This window comes from Panulirus ornatus, chromosome 5, assembly GCF_036320965.1.
Source record: "Panulirus ornatus isolate Po-2019 chromosome 5, ASM3632096v1, whole genome shotgun sequence".
In the NCBI taxonomy this organism is placed as follows: Eukaryota; Metazoa; Arthropoda; class Malacostraca; order Decapoda; family Palinuridae; genus Panulirus; species Panulirus ornatus.
The window spans coordinates 39,114,546-39,135,422 of record NC_092228.1 but is presented as its reverse complement, the minus strand read 5'-3'; the positions used below and the strand labels follow the sequence as shown (position 1 = coordinate 39,135,422).

General features: G+C 46.1%; 2 protein-coding genes across 3 annotated transcripts in view; one reads left to right on the top strand and one right to left on the bottom strand.

Moving 5' to 3' along the window:
• The window catches only part of LOC139748674 (uncharacterized), a 43,696-nt gene that overhangs the window by 18,944 nt on the left and 3,875 nt on the right, over positions 1 to 20,877 (bottom strand). The window lies entirely within an intron of this gene.
• Positions 5,170 to 20,877, top strand: part of LOC139748675 (uncharacterized) — a 115,077-nt gene continuing 99,369 nt past the window's right edge. Inside the window, exon 1 of one of the 2 annotated variants that reach the window (XM_071661958.1) lies at positions 5,170 to 5,820. The gene's annotated coding sequence lies outside the window, so the exon portion shown is untranslated. The remainder of the gene's footprint in view (positions 5,821 to 20,877) is intronic. The other variant, XM_071661957.1, reaches the window with a different exon arrangement.

The window sequence follows — 20,877 nt, the reverse complement described above, 5'->3', positions numbered from 1 at the left end:
CATCAGTCATTCTGTCTTCTCTTGTCATGTTGTATGACACATCTTGTCCTTGGTGTTTGCTTCATCGTAAATATATAAGAAAAATACAAATCGAAGTATATATACAACATACTAATTGATTATATAGTCATTATCTAAAAGTATTTCCAGTAAATTTCTTCTAGAAAAGATTAATCTGAAAATATGCTTGGAGGTAAACATTTTACATTACGTCCGTGGCCCCTCAAGCTCTGCTGACGTCACCAGCGTAAACATGGGGGATGGATTGCTTTTGTTTTTGTTGAACGTTTGGGAGAAAACCTTAGGAAACTCCTGACGAGCGTCCTGGCTCGAGAGAAACCCATCCTGATCAAACCCATCCCTATCAAACCCATCGCTATCAAACCCAAACCCATCCTGATCAAACCCATCCTGATCAAACCCATCCTGATCAAACCCATCCCTATCAAACCCAAACCCATCCTGATCAAACCCATCCTGATCAAACCCATCGTGATGAGCAGATAAGACGATCATAGTGGCCTTCTGAGGGGCGAAGGCCACTCAGTATCTAACTGAGGAGGAATTATTGTTAATCTGGCTACACTTACGAGAAGACGGCTGGGTGTCTCCTGGGTGCCTGGCACGGTGTCTGGGTGCCTCCTGGGTGTCTGGCACGGTGGCTGGGTGCCTCCTGGGTGCCTCCTGGGTGCCTGGCACGGTGGCTGGGTGCCTCCTGGGTGCCTGGCATGGTGGCTGGGTGCCTCCTGGGTGTCTGGCACGGTGGCTAGGTGCCTCCTGGGTGTCTGGCACGGTGGCTGGGTGCCTCCTGGGTGTCTGGCACGGTGGATGGCGCCTCCTGGGTGCCTGGTACGGTGGCTGGGTGCCTCCTGGGTGCCTGGCTGCCTCCTGGGTGGCTGGCATGGTGGCTGGGTGCCTCCTGGGTGGCTGGCACGGTGGCTGGGTGCCTCCTGGGTGGCTGGCACGGTGGCTGGGTGCCTCCTGGGTGGCTGGCACGGTGGCTGGGTGCCTCCTGGGTGGCTGGCACGGTGGCTGGGTGCCTCCTGGGTGGCTGGCACGGTGGCTAGGTGCCTCCTGGGTGGCTGGTACGGTGGCTGGGTGCCTTCTGGGTGGCTGGCATGGTGGCTAGGTACCTCCTGGGTGCCTGGCACGGTGGCTGGGTGCCTCCTGGGTGGCTGGTACGGTGGCTGGGTGCCTCCTGGGTGGCTGGGTGCCTGGCACGGTGCCACGTGATCCGCAGCAGCTTCAAGTGGCACCTTCGTCACGTCCCCCTGTTTACCATTCCTCTCTCTCCCTTTCTCCTCGCTCTCACCGTCTCTCCCAGCTCCTCTCACAGCAGCTCTTCCCAGCTCCTCTCACAGCAGCTCTCCCAGCTCCTCTCACAGCAGCTCTCCCAGCTCCTCTCACAGCAGCTCTTCCCAGCTCTCACAGCAGCTCTCACAGCAGCTCTCCCAGCTCCTCTCACAGCAGCTCTCCCAGCTCCTGTGTTAGTAAGTATGAAGAGTCCACTTCAGCAAGGTTATATCACTCAGAGTACAGTCTCGACCGAGAACTTCTCACCTCAGATGTCTGGTCATGGTAGCAGCGCAGTCTTGGATCTGAAGGAGTCCCTGAGGAAGGGGGTCCTGGGTAACACCAGGGTCCTTCCTGGGTAACACCAGGGCCCTTCCTGGGTAACACTAGGGCCCTTCCTGGGTAACACCAGGGCCCTTCCTGGGTAACAGGAGGCTCTGGGTTAACTCTGAATGAAGTTTGATCCTTCATAAGAAAGGTCCGTGTTATTCCTTCTAAGACATCTGTCATGGCCTCCCTGTCCTAATCTTTCCATAACATCTCCGCCCCAGTAGCGGCCATCTCGCATCTATGGAGTGTCTATAATGCTTAATTTTCCACAAGATAAAAAGCCACAATATAGAGATTATAGAAGCCACATATATAACTGTTAAACAACTACAAACAGCGAAGCACTTAGTTAAAACTACCCTGAATATCATGTTATGAAATGTATATAAAACATACATTGATATATATATATATATATATATATATATATATATATATATATATATATATATATATATATATATATATATTCAGATATTACAATATTACAGAAATTTCAGCCTATTCATATAACCCACGTAGAACAAAATGACTTTCTTGTGTTTGTTGTAGCACACCAGTGCCACCTGGACCACACTGTAGCACACCAGTGCCACCTGGACCACACTGTAGCACACCAGTGCCACCTGGACCACACTGTAGCACACCAGTGCCACCTGGACCACACTGTAGCACACCAGTGCCACCTGGACCACACTGTAGCACACCAGTGCCACCTGGACCACACTGTAGCACACCAGTGCCACCTGGACCACACTGTAGCACACCAGTGCCACCTGGACCACACTGTAGCACACCAGTGCCACCTGGACCACACTGTAGCACACCAGTGCCACCTGGACCACACTGTAGCACACCAGTGCCACCTGGACCACACTGTAGCACACTAGTGCCACCTGGACCACACTGTAGCACACTAGTGCCACCTGGACCACACTGTAGCACACCAGTGCCACCTGGACCACACTGTAGCACACTAGTGCCACCTGGACCACACTGTAGCACACTAGTGCCACCTGGACCACACTGTAGCACACTAGTGCCACCTGGACCACACTGTAGCACACCAGTGCCACCTGGACCACACTGTAGCACACCAGTGCCACCTGGACCACACTGCAGCACACTAGTGCCACCTGGACCACACTGTAGCACACCAGTGCCACCTGGACCACACTGTAGCACACCAGTGCCACCTGGACCACACTGTAGCACACCAGTGCCACCTGGACCACACTGTAGCACACTAGTGCCACCTGGACCACACTGTAGCACACCAGTGCCACCTGGACCACACTGTAGCACACTAGTGCCACCTGGACCACACTGTAGCACACCAGTGCCACCTGGACCACACTGTAGCACACCAGTGCCACCTGGACCACACTGCAGCACACTAGTGCCACCTGGACCACACTGTAGCACACTAGTGCCACCTGGACCACACTGTAGCACACCAGTGCCACCTGGACCACACTGCAGCACACTAGTGCCACCTGGACCACACTGTAGCACACCAGTGCCACCTGGACCACACTGTAGCACACCTAGTGCCACCTGGACCAGTGGTAGGCAACATACATAGTGGCCAGGTAACGGGTGCCACAGCAGGAGGTCGGTGGGAATCAGGGAACAGAGCCAATTCAGCCGGCGTCCAGGACATGACCAGAAGAATGGGAGTAAAGACGCATCCTGGTGCTGTAATATCTTCCCCTGGTGGATGACGGTATGTATGAAGTCTGTAATGCTTTGTAGTGGAGGATACAAAGTCTGTAATGTTTTGCAGTACAGAGGTCAAGTATATTCTTCGGTTGTTAAACTTCTGAAATATCATTTATGATCATCTTTGGTCTGCCACACACGTTTATCTCCTCTGTTGTTCATTACTCTTCTTGTAACCATAGACCTGTCATTGTCTTCCTCTATATTTACTGTTTCATTCTAAGTTAGCTTTGAAATATATTGCCATACACAGTCTATCATCTGATCTGTTTCTGAATACATCTAACTCCTGAAATATGAAGTCCACCATATGATGCAACTACCTCTGAAAAATGAATCTCTTGTCTTTTCATTCTCTTTAAAATCATTTCATTTGTTCTGTATTTCTCAAAATGTCCAACATTTGCCTCCCCTCCCTCCCTCTCTCTCCCAGACGCTATTCCATTTGCTGTTTACCTCCTCCCTCAGAATAAACGAGAAGCTGTTCCATTGCCTTTCCATTAAGTGCTTTCCCTGAGCCATCTCTTCCACTGGGGAATATTTCCTCCTTTCTCTTATAATCAGCTTCACCCATCGCACGCCTCGAAATACTTCTCTTCCATTAACCATGAACAAAACCCAGCCAATCCTGAGTTGTCTTACTTTCCTCTTCATCAAGCTGGTGTTTTATGTGAATTACAAGCGTTTGATGCTGAATCTGACTTTACTCTTGTGAGAATGTATTATTGTTCAGTTGCTGAAGTGTGTGTGTGTGTGTGTGGTGTGGTGTGTGTGTGTGGTGTGTGTGTGTGCGTGTGGGGTGTGTGTGTGTGGTGTGTATGTGTGTAATAGTAATAAAATTGGCAGTATTTATATTTGTGGTAATAGTAGATGTACAACAGCAGCAATATCAACAGTAGTAGTAGTAGTAATGATAGTAGTAGTGGTGGTAGTAGTAACAGTAGTTAGTAGTATAATGCTACAGTGGGACTATTCAACCATATAAGTTTCTCCAGCCACCAGGACAGCCCAGTATGCCTCACACAGTAGGCAAGTGACACGTATACACAAGAGTCGACAACAAGATCACGTGATGGGGCACCACCAGCCTCAACCTCACAGGATGACGACGTCTCCAGTACACACACACACACACACACACACACACCTCCTCACTGTATGGCAGCCACTTGAAGCAGACAGAATCTGCTGTACAGCTAAGATCCAGCGAGCCAGCGTTATACTGAGTGTTAACTGCTCACAGATATGTGGGAGAGAGAGAGAGAGAGAGAGAGAGAGAGAGAGAGAGAGAGAGAGAGAGAGAGAGAGAGAGAGAGAGAGAGAGGTCGCTTCCACACGCGCGTGCGCACGAAATGCTCAACATGTCTCTCTGTGAGCAGCCAGATCTTGTCAGAAGCGACATGCAACTCGACGTTGGACTGTCAGGGAGAATGTGTGTGTGTGGTGTGACCCAGGGAGAATGTGTGTGCGTGTGGTGTGACCCAGGGAGAATATGTGTGCATGTGGTGTGACCCAGGGAGTATGTGTGCGTGTGGTGTGACCTAGGGAGTGTGTGGTGTGACCCAGGGAGAATATGTGTGCATGTGGTGTGACCCAGGGAGAATGTGTGCGAGTGGTGTGACCTAGGGAGTGTGTGGTGTGACCCAGGGAGTGTGTGTGCGTGTGGTGTGACCCAGGGAGAATGTGTGCGAGTGGTGTGACCTAGGGAGTGTGTGGTGTGACCCAGGGAGTGTGTGTGCGTGTGTGGTGTGACCCAGGGAGTGTGTGTGCATGTGTGGTGTGACCCAGGGAGAGTGTGTGTGTGTGTGTGGCGGGACCCAGGGAGCGTGTGCTTGGCAAAAGAGAGATACTGGATGCTCAGCCAAGAGAAGAGAGAAAGTGCGTGAGAGCGAGAGAGGGAGTGAGCAAGAGAGAGTGAGAGAGAGGGAGTGTGTGTGAGAGAGAGAGTGAGAGCGAGGAAGCTGAGTTGTCCACCGGCGACGCCCTTAGTAAGGCTCGAGCAGTGGTGAGGTGCGGAGCCCTGCCGTGTGACCTCCCGCGCCAACCAACCCATCGCTCTACACGCCCTCCCGCGCACCACCACATCGCTCTACACGCCCTCCCGCGCACCGCCACACACACGCCCGGAAGTTACTCTAACCCTCTCACTGCTCTCTCCCTCGTGCATGATCTCAGTGAACCAAGAAACACACACCAGGACCACTATAGTTAACGATGAGGCCACAATACTGAGGGAAGAACTGTATATATAGAGATACATACAGACCCAGAGAGAGAGAGAGAGAGAGAGAGAGAGAGAGAGAGAGAGAGAGAGAGAGAGAGAGATAAACATGTTGTAGAGGATGTGAGGAGCAGCAGCAGGCAGCAGGAGACAGCCTCTCTCTCTCTTTCTTCTTGATGATCGCGGTGGTGCTCCCTCCTCTCCCCCGCTTCCCTCGCCTCCAAGGACCACCACCAGACCTACCTGTTACTCGGGTGAGTACGACCTCCACCTGCCCCTCCTCCAGCGGCTGTTTCTCCAGTCGCTGGTGGAGGAGCAGCCTCAGACCTACCTGTTACTCGTGTAAGCAGGACCTCCATCCACCCACCTGCTCTGTACAACTATTGATCCTCCTCGATTACACTCCTTAACACGACCCCCCAGCGGAGGGTCGTACCAGCCCCAGCGGGGGTCGTACCATCCCCCTGTATCGGGTCGTACCATCCCCTGTGTCGGGTCGAACCATCCCCCTGTGGTTGTTGGTACTACCTTCACCAGGTGGTACCTCAAGGGAGAGGGACACACCCCTGGGGGTCGTAGCGTCCACAGTGGAGCGTTACCACCCACTGGTGCAGCTGTTACCTGTTACATAGACCTGCCTTAATGTACACCTGTCCTACTGCACACCTGCCACACACCAGCATCATCCAGATGCTGCTCTGGGTTTCTGAACAAGAATCTAATAACATTTTGTCTAGTATAACTTGCTCCTGACTCTTCTGTCTTCATGTTTAAGTTCACAGTGCTTTTGCCTTTGGTTTCCTCCTCCTTGATGTCCATATCTTTTTCCAGTTTTCAGTTATTAAAAAAAATCTGAGCTTTGCTGGAATTCATTTTGCAGTTTCTAAATATAAGGGAACTATTTCTGATCATTTTTCTTAATGATATTCATGCAAATGACTCCAGAGTGCTTTTGGACGCTTAGTTTCTGCTATTAACACAAAATTGCAGTTTAAAAACTGCCAAATTAACCTATGGTGTCTCCTGAAATGTTTGGCTGCTCGTGGTGGGTCATAGTGACCACAGTGCGTTGTGTCATCATGGGTTTAGATCTGTTTTGTCCCGAGGGAAAGTTTTTGAGCTACGACAACCTTTTGGTTTTGATGAGGAATTTTTATTTTTGTTTAGAAGGAAGCCATGTTGTCCTGAGGGATCGTTGCAGGTGTGCGAGGTTCCTGGCGTCTTTTTTTCTTCCTACTGAGAAGGAAGAATTCTTGTTCAGGAAAGATGTAGTTTGGTTTTAAAGATGTGTTCTTGTTGCCAGGAGACTTTGTGTTCAGAAGGAGTTTTCCTTTCGCGTGTGTGTCTCCTGGTTCTGAGGGAATGTTTTTGCTATGAGGGGGTGTTGATGAGGGGGTGTTGTGGTGGTCCTAAGAGGTCTTATCCTTATGTGGTCTTTCCACCAATGATGTCATCATTCCTCTGGCGGAGTCTCTTTTTGTTTTCAGTTGGTCTTCTTGTCTTATGGAGTATTTTTGTCTTGAGGTCTTCCTTATCAAGTCTTCAAATGGGGGTTCATGTCATGAGGTCTTCCTGGGTAGGTTCTTTCTGGAGGGTCTTCCAGACGGGGGTCTTCTTGGGAGGGGGGTTTTTGCTGATGGGATTTTCCCCGAGAAGGTCTTCCTACAGAGGTATTTCAGAGGGGGGGGGGGGGTTCTACAAAGGGGGTGGGTCTTCCTTGGGGAGAGTCTTTCTGAAGGGGTCTTCCTGGGGATTTCTTCCTCAGAGAAGTGGGTCTTCCAGAGGTAGAGGCAGTGTTCCCCTGCTAGGCGAACTGCCTCGCCACGGTCCTGGGTCTATTTTGGCACAAGTTAAACAAGGCACTTTTCCCACTGCTTGAGAGTCAGGGAGGCTAGCTAAGTGCGTCGTGGAGCGAGGCACTTGGCGCCGAGGAGGGAGAGATGCTGAGTGTCTTTGTTTTGACTCACCTTATCTGGGTCACTACACTTCTACCCATCTATCTGTCTCGTTCATCTTGGTGTCTATCCTCCACTGTTCTCTGACGTATGTCTATCAGAGTCTTCTTATCTATCTGAATTCATTTTCATTATAAATTTATATACATAACGAGTCTACGTTATCATCAACCAATATTGTATATAACTTTCGGTTCAGTTGAGCTTGTAGGGAGGGTTGAGGCAGTGTTAGACTCTTGCTGTCCACTGACCAGCAGCAAGTTAGTCTTGACCATAACGATGATGACCTGGTGTCTCTCAGGTCAATACCTGGGTCACCAAGTTCATTTCCCCGAGACTGTGTATCTTCCTCACTCTCGTCTCACCCTCTGATCTCCTTCACTCTCATCTCCCCCTCTGATCTCCCACAAAATGTCGTGGTGTTACGCTTGGCCTGAGAGACCAGCAGTTGACCAGCGAAGACGCGACCAACAACTGTTCATTGCTCGTGTAGTGAGGGTTGAGCAGACCCATAGTTTACGTAAACAATCTCACTATAGATACAAGTATTGCTTGTCTAAATAATGTAATGTAGGGCCTTATCCGTCTGTCTAGTTCTGTATGTTCGTCATTAATTTACGGTACTTTAAAATTTATAACGATATTAGCTCAGGTTCCAATTTGCACTCTAGGATGATAATTAGTTCTCCAGAATATTAATTATTGGAATGATTAGGGATTATAAATGGTGCAGTTACAGGTTGCATTAGGTTATGGATTGGTCACATGCACGTGTACAGATCTACAGTAAGGAATATGTTATGAAAATATAATTTGTTGGTTTAGAAAACGAATTGATAATCTGTAGTGGAAGAGGCAGAAGGTTTCTATAAAGAAACCTGTTATACACGTGGCAGTAGTAGAAGGTTTCTACAGAAAACATGTCACAGGACAAATGAAACAGTTGTAGGGTTTCTGTAACGAATACAAGAAACGTGGAAGAAATGAATTCATTGTAAGGTTTCTGTAGAGAACATAAGACAGGTGGAAGGCATGAGAGGTTTCTGTAGAGAACACACGAGATATCAAATAAGACCACGAACAGATACCAGGCAGTGTTGGAGGGTGTAGACAAGATGCAAGGGTGTAGACAAGCTCCAAGATTATAGTACAGGACAAGGAACAATCTGTTTAGTGTGAGGAAGGAAGACCATACACAGTCCTGCCAGGCTGGCTGGACACTGGAGCAACTGACACTGATATTGTGAGTACCTAGTGTGAGGGGTATGAGGATCGACACAATGAGGAAGGAGATGTATAAAAAAAACATTGATAAATTTGTTGATAAAGATTTAGCGTGATGATGTGGCGAAGACATATTAGGAATACCGAAGTGATAAAGAACTGAATGAGGGAAAATAAGTAAAGGAGTAAAGAAAGACTGAGGAGGAAGGGTTGAATAAGGAGGAGTGTTAATGAGGCAAGTGTTAGTGTGAGAAATATAATGAGTTCTGCAATGAGGGAGAAGCATGGATCTGATCAAATGTTTGAGTGTGCTAACCTGTTAGATGATCACACATGAAGTGGGTCTGTGTGTTCCCTCCAGGTGTGTGTTCCCTCGTGATCTGTATGCTCCCTCCTGAACTATGTTCCCTCCTGATGTGTATCTTCCCTCCTCATCTGTAAACAAATGCCATTCAGACCATGAACTGTCATGGGCCAAGAAGTCAAGCCAGAGCCCACCTGGGCTGGCTTTCTATTTCGTCTCACAAAACGAAAACAAACTAGTTTAATTGGGTTCCCGTGTGAGAGTAAGCAACGTGTCTTGCTCAAGATATTTCACAAAATCGTTGCAGTGAACGAATGATGTCAAATTCTTTTTGAATTCTGGATATAAATGCAAAATTCTTTCTGGTTTCTCATGGAAAGAAATATTTGTTAACAATGAGGCTTTATATATACTAGTATTAAAACCTTTGCCGCATCTTGTACGAATATCTATGTCTATTTCTATGTATAACTAATAGTTATGTGGCGGTTCTATATCAACAAAACCATCTGGTCGAAATATGTAAATACTATAAAAATGTTTGATTTCTAAACCATATTCGGAAGTGGATCATCTTAGATTCAGTTGTGGGGTTACTAAACCAATGTAACAATGCTCTTAGCAGTGTTGGATGCTATGATAAGTATCGTTAAACAGCCGATATTGTGAAGCAAGAGAGACAGACTGGGTGACACATACATAGACAAGAGATGAGGAGCCTTACGAGTGTACAACAGCCTCCCATACCGTACAAATAGGTCATTAAAGACAGATAATTACACTTAGGAAGATAGATACGTTTGATTAATTGTTCGGTCTCAAGCAAGCCGAGAAGGTAAAGTTTTTCGAAAAGACATTGCTGATAACCTAGATGGGCCAACATGTCTGGTCTTATCCTTCGCTTCATCTTCACAAGATCAAATTGCCTCATCCCTCACAGGGAGGAAGGAACCCGCCTTAAACGAACCCAGGTTCACTTCTTGTGGTTGACGGGTTCACCGTGACATAACTCCTGCACCAGACTGGAAGACACACTGCTCGTCTCTCTCTCTCACCAGTAATAAAAACCTTGGCATTATGAATACGTCGGTTCGACCCTTGAACACGACGGGATGACCCTTGAGCACGACGGGATGACCCTTTGGTATGACGGCCTGGCCTCTGACCTGACCTGATCGAGGGTATTAAAGTCGTCCTGAAGGTATTAAGGTCATAAGTCTTAGAACAACTAACTGCTTATGATCTTAACAACAACCTAGAGGGAATAATGACATAATGGGTTGTTTGTAATGAAGATGATGATCGAACTTGTCCCCTACAGATGGAATCTTGCGTCACAAAAATACATCAAGTCGGAACTGACTGACTTGGTTGGCGTCACAAATCATGAGTTTTGGCGAGACAAGAGAAAAAGGTTCAGATGAATTAAGATTCCACACTAACTTATGACTGATCATTTTGGCTTCCTTCTGATTGTTTCTTCCTTGATCACCTTGGCTTCCTCTCTTATCTCTCCCTTGATCACCTTGGTTTCCTCCCTTATCTCTCCCTTGATCACCTTGGCTTCCTCCCTTATCGTGGCCTTACATCCCTCGCCAGGCCCTCAGGGCTGAGTTACATGAGCATCTCCCTTCCAGAGGGCGAGCCCTGCCTCCCTCCACAATTGACTCCCTGTATTTATGGCATCACAAACCCAGCTGCTCCGGGGACGCTCCACTCAACAACTTTGTTGTTCAAACTCTTGTGAACGTGACACACAAATCCTTATTCTGAACCCAGCTGATGATCACAACCTTACACGAAGCTTGTACGATGTTTGGGTCACCAAGGTTATGCTGGAGAGAGAGAGAGAGAGAGAGAGAGAGAGAGAGAGAGAGAGAGAGAGAGAGAGAGAGAGAGAGGAGTCGACTTCTCATTTAGTTCCTCATTAACAAGCAATTATACCTGTGGACTGTAATTTGCATAAGAATGGTAATGTAAGCAGTCATCCCCTGACATCTCTCTCTCTCTCTCTCTCTCTCTCACCATATGCTAACATTTACCATCGTCATGTCCTGCACATCATTGCACAATCAATACTATACCTCCTTCCCTAATCTTCCTACATCACATACCATCTATATCTTTATATTTTTGCTATTCACATTTCCTCATATATATATATATATATATATATATATATATATATATATATATATATATATATATATATATATATATATATATCAAATAAAGAAGTTATACATGATGGATTCAATATTCTGAAAAAGAATATTTGGTGTGAGAAAATACAAGTCACGTCAAACATTTTCAATTCAGATTAGCTTATTAGATTAGATAAAGGAGATAGATAGATACGGAGATAAAGATAGACTTGTTTCAACTGGACAAAAGATAATAAGAATAAGTAAGTAAAATGAACGAGTTAAAACCAGTTTAACCGTACAACCCACGTGTACCTTGATAAACCATACTGATATAAACCTCATGGAAACATGAGATGATAATATGAGGCAGAACATATGATAATATGAGGCAGAACATGAGATGACCTCAACTTTACCTACGATAAGAACAACACATGTTAAGCCTGATAACCCAGGAGGCAGCAAATGTTATGCCAATTTTTCGATGTTTAGCAAGATCTTTACGATGAAGAAATATGTAAATGCAGCTCGTTGCGTCCTCTACAACACAAACATGAGGATGTTGCGTCCTCTGACAACACAAACATGAGGGTGTTGCGTCCTCTACAACACAAACATGAGGGTGTTGCGTCCTCTGACAACACAAACATGAGGGTGTTGCGTCCTCTACAACACAAACATGAGGGTGTTGCGTCCTCTGACAACACAAGGAACATTTCTTCAGAGGCAGAGAAGACCAGCTACTGACCATCACTCAAGGCTTAATGTATTCAAATCTTGCCAGAAGGGAATTAATGAAAGTGCCTTCGCCGGAGGATTACCTTACACTGATAGTCATCTTGTATCAGTGTCTCTTGAGCTAAGGATTACTTAGAATCCCACTTAGATGTGTACTTAAAGTGTCGTCACTTTCTGAGATAACCTAAAGCCCTATCACAGAAGGGGATTAATCTGAAAAGTATCAAGTTTAGGATTACTTTAGAGAGATTTCAGTTGTGTAAAACATGCATGACTGCGGATGACTTTGGAAAGTTGTGGATTAATCCTGAGTTGCATTATGTGGGATATACGTGAAATATCAAACTGAGGAGGATTTACGAAAATGTTTTGCAAATTATCTTTATTTCATGGCCATACGAGGGGATTTACCATCACCTGCGATTATGGGGGATTCCAGTTGAAGTGAGGATTACTGGAGGTGTACAATACTGCAGGTGTACAATATTGAAGGTGTACAATACTGCAGGTGTACAATATTGAAGGTGTACAATACTGCAGGTGTACAATATTGAAGGTGTACAATACTGCAGGTGTACAATATTGAAGGTGTACAATGTGCCATTCTTTAAGGATTGATATAAAAATTGGTACATGTTAGGATTCTTAGACTTTTCGTAAAGTGGATATTCATAAGGATTAACACCAATCCTGAAATCACTATTATTCCCACTAGCTGAAATATTACGTTCTGGTCTGAAGGATTTACTCAGAAATCGTATTCTGTGGATTTATCTTCGTATTAAGAGGATTTTATATTGAAGAAAATGTCAACTGAATATTTAAGAAAGATTCTGTAAAGGTTTTTATGTTATGGATGATTAATACGTTACTCTAAGTGTGGACGGGGAGAGAGAGAGAGAGAGAGAGAGAGAGAGAGAGAGAGAGAGAGAGAGATTATCCGACTCTTCCCTTGGTTTCCAGCCATCTGTTCGTACCAAAGGTCACAGGAAATCTGTTCTAAATGGGACTGTTTCTATAGATCTCTCTCTCTCTCTCTCTCTCTCTCTCTCTCTGATATCTTGCCTGGGTTTTCTATAGAGTTATCTATCAACACATCTCGCTAGGGTTTCTATAGAGCTCTCTATCAACAGGACAATAGAAGGTCAAAGTTAAATCACAGTGTAAAGGGTAGACGGGAGGCGACCAATCACCTCCCTTCATACTGGCTGTGGATCATTTCCACCAATCACAGTCCTAATCGACGCCTCTGACGTCACATGCTACTCCCGGATGAGCGTCTTTTGGTGTTTGGCGTCACAATAAAGTGTCTGCTGACGGTGGCTCCCGATGGCTGGCTGACGGAGGCGCTGACGTGGGGCCTGTACAGCCCTGCCAGGCTCGTGGTGGGGGAGGAGGACAGAAGAAGCTGGGGGAATTCTACACACACACACACACACACACACACACACACAGCCATCAGCCTCAAGGGTTCGAATCCTGGGCAACTCAGCCCAGGTGTTCATCCTCGTCTGGTGGCTGGTTGTCGAGTGTGTGTGTGTGTGTGTGTGTGGTATATCCCTCCCTCAACCCGCCACACTCCCTGGCTCTGCCCATGTCTCCGTCTCCTGCTACAACCCCCCCCCCCCACACACACACCTCTACCCCCTAACTCCCTCGCCCTTCACATCCCCCCTTTCCCCTGGTCTGAAACTCGAATCAAACTTCGTTTTTCTCCTCCTAGGAGACTCTCTCACCCAGATGATCTTACACTCTCTCTCTCTCTCTCTCTCTCTCTCTCTCTCTCTCTCTCTCCCGCTCTACCTCTCTCTTTCCCGCTCTACCTCTCTCTCTCTCTTCCTCCCTCTCTCTCCCTCCCTCCCTCCCTCCCACACAAGTACATCACACTTTAACTTCAGTTTCAGTTAAATCTGTTGGTGTGCGAGAGCCAGAGTGCACGGTGGGGTGGGCAGAGTGCACGGGTGTGGGTGTGGGCAGAGTGCACGGGTGTGGGTGTGGGCAGAGTGCACGGGTGTGGGTGTGGGCAGAGTGCACGGGTGTGGGTGTGGGCAGAGTGCACGGGTGTGGGTGTGGGCAGAGTGCACGGGTGTGGGTGTGGGCAGAGTGCACGGGTGTGGGTGTGGGCAGAGTGCACGGGTGTGGGTATACTGCTCTTTAAGACCGTGGCCTCAGGGTATAAACAAGTCACCATAACTAGGGTAACCATGCCAACCAACCCTCCTCTCATCTTCCCTCACACGCTCTCACTTTACTCTCACACGCTCTCACTTTACCCTCACTCGCTCTCTCACTTTACCCTCCTTCTCTCTCACTTTACCCTCCTCCCCTTTCACTTTACCTTCCTCCCCTCTCTCTTTACTTCGCAATGAACCTAATCTCACATTGTCTCTTTACTCTTACTCTCTTTCTATACTCTCTGCTCTCACTTTATTGCTATCTGATATATTTTTACTCACCTGCTTTCCTACTTTGACGTCATTCTCTTTCTCTCTATACTCTCACTCTCTCTTACTATGCTATCTCTCTCTTACTATGCTCTCACTCTCTTACTATACTCTAACTTTACTATCTTAGCTCTCACATTACCCTCCCTTGCTCTCTATTCTACTCTTACTAAGACTCCTACTTTACTCTCGCTCACTCTCCTTACTTTATTCTCGCTCTCTTACTTAACCCTCACTCACTTTGATTCCCACCCTCCCCCCCTCTCTCTCCTCTCACCGTCCCCCTCACTACCTCTCCCTCCGCCTGGCCCTCTCACTACCTCTCCCTCCGCCTGGCCCTCTCACTACCTCTCCCTCCGCCTGGCCCTCTCCCTGCTTGATCTTGTAATCAAATTACTCGAAAACTCACATTTCACTTGATCCGTAGTTGAAGTTTTCTGCCTCAAACACCCGTAACTGTATTCTGATTTATCATACATATTAACAACAGCTCACTAACCTGGGAAATAATAAAGCTAATTTTGTAGTTAAACTTAAAAGAGAAACATTTGATTATTAATCAACTTATGATCTCGTCTTCGAAAGATGTATTGATGCTGTATGAATATATTTGACCTTGGATGATACAGATCTTATATGATACATACATCCCTGATATATACATACCTGATATAGATCTTATATGATATATACATCCCTGATATAGATCTCATATGATATACACATCCTTGATACAAGAAACTAAGGTTTGTATTCTCTGTCTTAACTCATACACAGCTTGAATTCTATTTGTTCAATCGATCTATCTATCTATTGATTACGAATTCATCGACACAGACTTTAGAAAATAAAGAAAAACATCAACAAGGAAACTAGCCATACGAGGAAATATTGTTGGAACATAAACTATTCCCTCCACAGAACCCAAAAATCCTTAGTTACGTCAGCAAGTCTTTGTAATGATAATAAAAAAAAGATAGAATCGTACAGAATCCTTACTGGAAGTAAACAAGGATCATCAGCAGCCAGGAACACAGGACCAGATAAGAGAGGTTCAAACCCTATACACGAGTGTAGGACGATCCGTCTATATAGAACACTTCACTATAAAGTGTGATAACCTCTGCTATGTTGTTGTTGTTGTTACAGACTCTATAACAATAGACGAACAGGAGGATCGGTCGGGCTTTTGTTTCTAGTTGGTGGGTTGTAATGAACATGTCACCTGATCATAAACTAATGAGTTCTGTGTCATCTGTTCCTCTCTCTCTCTCTCTCTCTCTCTCTCTCTCTCTGCCACACCAGAAGACTGGGCAAGGGTTTTTCCCCTTCATTATTAAAGCAGAGACGGAGGAAGATGCAGCACTTTCTTGTCCCGAAGGGAAGATGTAATGACCTGATGGAGAGAAGGCAGTACGATCGATGATCCTGAGGAATCACGGGTACATCTCGACCTTACGGACGTAGGCTGTAAAGCTCTATATTGCGTCTTACTTTTTTCCGTGTTTGATATGAGTGAATAGAAGATATTTTGTGTGTGGTGGGGGAGGTGGGGTGTGGGGAGGTGGGGTGTGGGGTGGGGGAGGTGGGGTGTGTGGTGGGGTGTGTGGTGTGGGGTGTGGTGGGGTGGGCAAGTTGCTCAGTGTGGTAGGTGTTGGACAGCCACCCACCAGGCGGGAGGAGGGGAGATATTATGGGTTCTACCCACCTATAGTGACGGATGTATAGTGAGCCAGTACTTCAGTGGCTGTCAAACGTCGCTCCTGTGTCCCATATGTGGGGCTGCTGGCCCCACGCTAGCCCCACACAGACGTACGATTCACCTGACCAACACCTAACTCAGTGCGTCTCGCTCTACGTCAGTCCAGATTTTCGTGCGGTTGATACTACGCGCTAACCCTGACATCTTGACAACACTGCGTCGTAGGTAATACCTCTCTCTCTCTCTCTTCCTCCCTCCCTCCCTCCCTCCCTCCCTCCCTCTCTCCCTCTCCCTCCCTCCCTCCCTCTCCTCCCTCTCCCTCCCTCCCTGTATGGGGAAGACACCAGCGCTGGTGCCTCAAGTCGACCTAAGAATAGCCTGCAGGTGGGAGTCGACCTCGCTACTGTCCGGGTCTACAGCAGATTGTGCTCGAGGACACGCAGAGTGGGACGCGCTGGCCTAGCGAGTGGCTGGCCTAGCGAGTGGCTGGCTGGCTTACCAAGTGTCTAGCTTAGCGAGTGACTTGGTTAGTGAGTGTCTAGCTTAGCGAGTGTCAAGGTTAGCGAGTGTGTGGGTTGGTTGCTGAGTGTTCGTGGGTGGGGAGAGGGCAACACCTTCAGGCAAGAGGCCAGTACAAGCTGCCACTCCTGCTGGCTTGTGTTGTTGTTGTTGTTCATGTGTTTGCTGTTTGTTTTGGCTCCTCTTTAATGTAGAAGGTGTGTTTGTTTGTATGTTTGTTTTGGCTTCTGTTTGATGTTGGTAGACTTTTTACCTTCGTGTGTGTGTGTGTGTGTGTGTGTGTGTGTGTGTAGTTGTGTGTCGATACATTTGTGTTTGTGTGATGAGAGAACCAAGGACAATAAGATCATTTTATTAAGACAAAGACATTAACGCAAGACAAACGTGTTTATCAATATATTGGAAAATGGAAAGAAAACGGATAATGTGATTCACAAGGAGAATACAACATAATACAAGTACGACACAAAATACAATCACGCAGTTACGATACAGTCCTCATGGTATAATACAGCAATACAATAATTCGGAATAAATACAACTGAGCAATATTCCCTGTGCAGTACGTCACTACAATAACCCTGGTATAATACAACATGACTGGTAGATCACAACACCACACTATCCCTGGTAGAACCTGGTCTACGTACAGTACAGGAGCTCTGGTGCAATACAACACAACACTACAATATCTTTTGTAACATTACAGCGCCAAGTGAGGACCTCAAACACATGCTCTACGGTCGTTTCACACATGATTGCATCACAAAACATCACCCATCTCTACAGGACTGAGTGTACGCCTGGCTACACCTTAACTATATACGATTCACAATCAAGTTATATATATCTGTGTGTCTGTATGTATGTATCTACACAAACATACATATATACATACAATTCTTCCCCATTTCTTTGACAAAATCTTGGATTTTACACAATTCCTTGTTCCTGTTCACATCACAGGTTTTCAGCCATATAAAGAGGCATAAGTTATTGCAAACATTAAGGGCGAATGGAAAATTAATTCAGAGTTGAAAATTCGACTACAATGTTTCTGGGGTTAGCACTATTCTCCTGCTTACGTGGTAAATGAGGTATACGAGAGAGAGAGAGAGAGAGAGAGAGAGAGAGAGAGAGAGAGAGAGAGAGACTGGTGTGGGCAGCCATACTGTACACCAGCAGTAGTGAAGATATTTAGTGATAACAGTAGTGGGACCTGGGCTGACCCGGGTCGTGAACACGAGGGTACGATCTACTTACAGTCAGGTCGAAGAACAAAGTCGTATTATACTGTCCTAGGGTCGTACCGTCGTGCTCAAGGGTCGTACCGACGTGTTCAAGGGTCGTACCATCGTGCTCAAGGGTCGTACCGTCGTGCTCAAGGGTCGTACCGTCGTGTTCAAGGGTCGTACCGTCGTGTTCAAGGGTCTGATATTATGGGTATTATGTGTTTGCGTTTCTTGTTATTATTCGTGTATATCTTTCCTGTGGCAATAACGTGACCACCTACCAACTGGCCTCCTGTTGTTCACTGCCAACACTCAGGGTCTGGTGCCACCAGCAGGACTGCCAACAGACAGGATCTGGTGCCACCAACAGCAGTGCCAGCAGACAACAGTCTGGTGCCAACACCAAACACTAGAGGGAGCTTATATCCCTCATTTTTCCATCTCTCTTTCCTTCCCTCTTCTTCGTCACATCTTTTTACATTTCCGTTTGTCTTCCTTCTCTCTACGTCTCCTTCCCTCCTAACAACTCCCTTCCATCTCCCTACTTCCCTCCTTTTATCTTTGCATCTATTTCTTTCCCCATCTATCTATACGTCCATCATTGTTGCCTTCCTTCTACATCTCTATATTCATCTTTCTGCTTCTCTCCTATCTCTCCATCTTCATCCTTCCATTCTTCATATTTTTATTCTTTAATTTTCCGTCTCATATTTTCTACGCTTCTTCCCTTTCTTTCACCTCACACACGCCTCTCCCAGCTCTTCCCTCTCCCCCTGGCTCTTCCCTTCTCCCCCTGGCTCTCCCCTCTTCCCCTGGCTCTCCCCTCTCCCCCTGGCTCTCCCCTCGCTGGAATTGATACAACCACTCCAGCCAGACTGGAGAGTTGGGCTGGGTTGCCAGACACCCACATTCTCCAGCACTGTAGAGTTTCTCATCTGGGGTGCCTGGTGGCTGGGTTGCCAGACACCCACATTCTCCAGCACTGTAGAGTTTCTCATCTGGGGTGCCTGGTGGATGGGTTGCCAGACACCCACATTTTGGGTATGTGGTGGTCCGGTGAAATGGGTCTCATTATACATTTAAATGAAGTTTTTCTTCTAAGATAAGTTTACTACTTATTTCTGGGGACTTTGATCACTTCTCATACTTTTATCAACTTCTTAAGTGACCGTCAGATAGAACTTCCATCAAAATGAAGTAGAGGGAATGTAATTCATCAGTGATCAAAGATATTGTTCATCGAGACGTGTGATATTATGGGATGTATGAGGTACATTGGCACGGGAGCAGAGCAGAGAGATATTCTGGACTTTATCTTGGTGAAACGTTCACGTGTCAGGTTATCATCGTACGACCAATTAGCATGGAAAATTGTTAATGATGGATAAATGATCTATAGCATAATATAGTAAAGGTTCATTATTTATTATATTTTCTATCATTAATATTATCGGTATGATCGTGGCTATTATTATCATGACTATTACTACTGTTATTATCAATTTCAAAGCTGAATACTCACTCTTGTTTGCTCGGTATTTCTACACACACACACACACACACACACACACACAATACATGTAAGCAGCCAGCTATATTGGCAATGGTGTCTGTGACTTGGAAACTCTCCTGGCGCTCAAGTTAGCGACTGTCGTTAGAGTGTAGCGTGTGCCTCTTGCTGAAGTTAGTGGACGTCGCTAGAGTGTAATGTGCACCGCTGACTGAAGTTAGAGGCAATTGCTACAGTATAGCGTGCACTGCTGGGTGAAGGTAGCGGCTGCTGCTAGGAACATCTTGCTATGATACTGGTCAGCTGATCAAAAATGTCAACAACATGTTGCTTGGGCGTAAAACATGACCTTGACCTGTGCTGTGATTGGCTGGATAAGAGAGTTCAGTGTCGACCCCTCGAAGATGAAGACATGGCAAGGGTTGTAGGACTGAATATCTATTGTTTATATGTGATGTATGACTATATCTATTGTTTGTATGTGATGTATGACTATATTGTTTGTATGTGATGTATGACTATATCTATTGTTTGTATGTGATGTATGACTATCTCTATTGTTTGTATACTCAAACCCCCACACCCTTCCCCTCCCTTATATAGCCCAAGTAAGAAAGTCTGTTTTCTGCAAAAGTCATTTAGATAAGGAAAAGTCATTTGATGTTCTTTTCCTGCATTTTCCTGCCTGTAATAGTCTTGTGGGACAACATCCTGCGCGCACACACACTGATGTAGCGGAGATGAAATGTTTGGTGCAATATTGTTGACAAACTGTTTCTCGTCCTAACACAAGCTTAAGTCTTGACAATACACAATATTTGTCTTCGTAAATTACGACCCATCGAAGAATCAAGAAAAATTTGCATTTTATATTTTTTTCTTCGCATACAAATCACCGGAACAAGTGGATATGTTGTGTATGTACAATGTGGACTTAATATGGTACAGTTCCTGAGTACACTTGGTGTGGTACACTTGGTGTGCTACACTTGGTGTGGTATATCTACTAAGTGTCTTCACGAGTGATGGAAGGTTCTACAGTTTCTTTTTGTTCCGTTTTGTATCATTTGTTTCGTTGCTGTGGCCACCAAGACTTGTATGTTATGGTCGTCAGCGAATAATGCATTTCTGAGTGGTGGAAGATGATGAATGAGAGTTACGTCAGAAGACGTGTACGATCCCTATGTTTTAACTTCTCCAACAACCGTCTAGCATCAGGGTTGTGTACACATGTAGGCTCAGCCCTCAGCAAGAACGATCAAAGTCAATATATGCCTCCAAGTCTCACCAAACCTTGGTAATGGAGATCCTACAAGATCCGTGTGTATCTAGGGATGGACAGGTCCCGTAGAGTTTGGGAGTCCTACAACTTACAGTAAAATGATTGACTTACACCTCAGTGTATTCTTCCCTAGTACATGACTTGCGGATTACAGACATATCACTGTAGCTAGGAGCATTCCTGTATCTCTAGAGCTACATGTGAAATCCTCTCCTTCCTTCATCTGCAGACATTTGCTTCTTTCATGAAGGAAT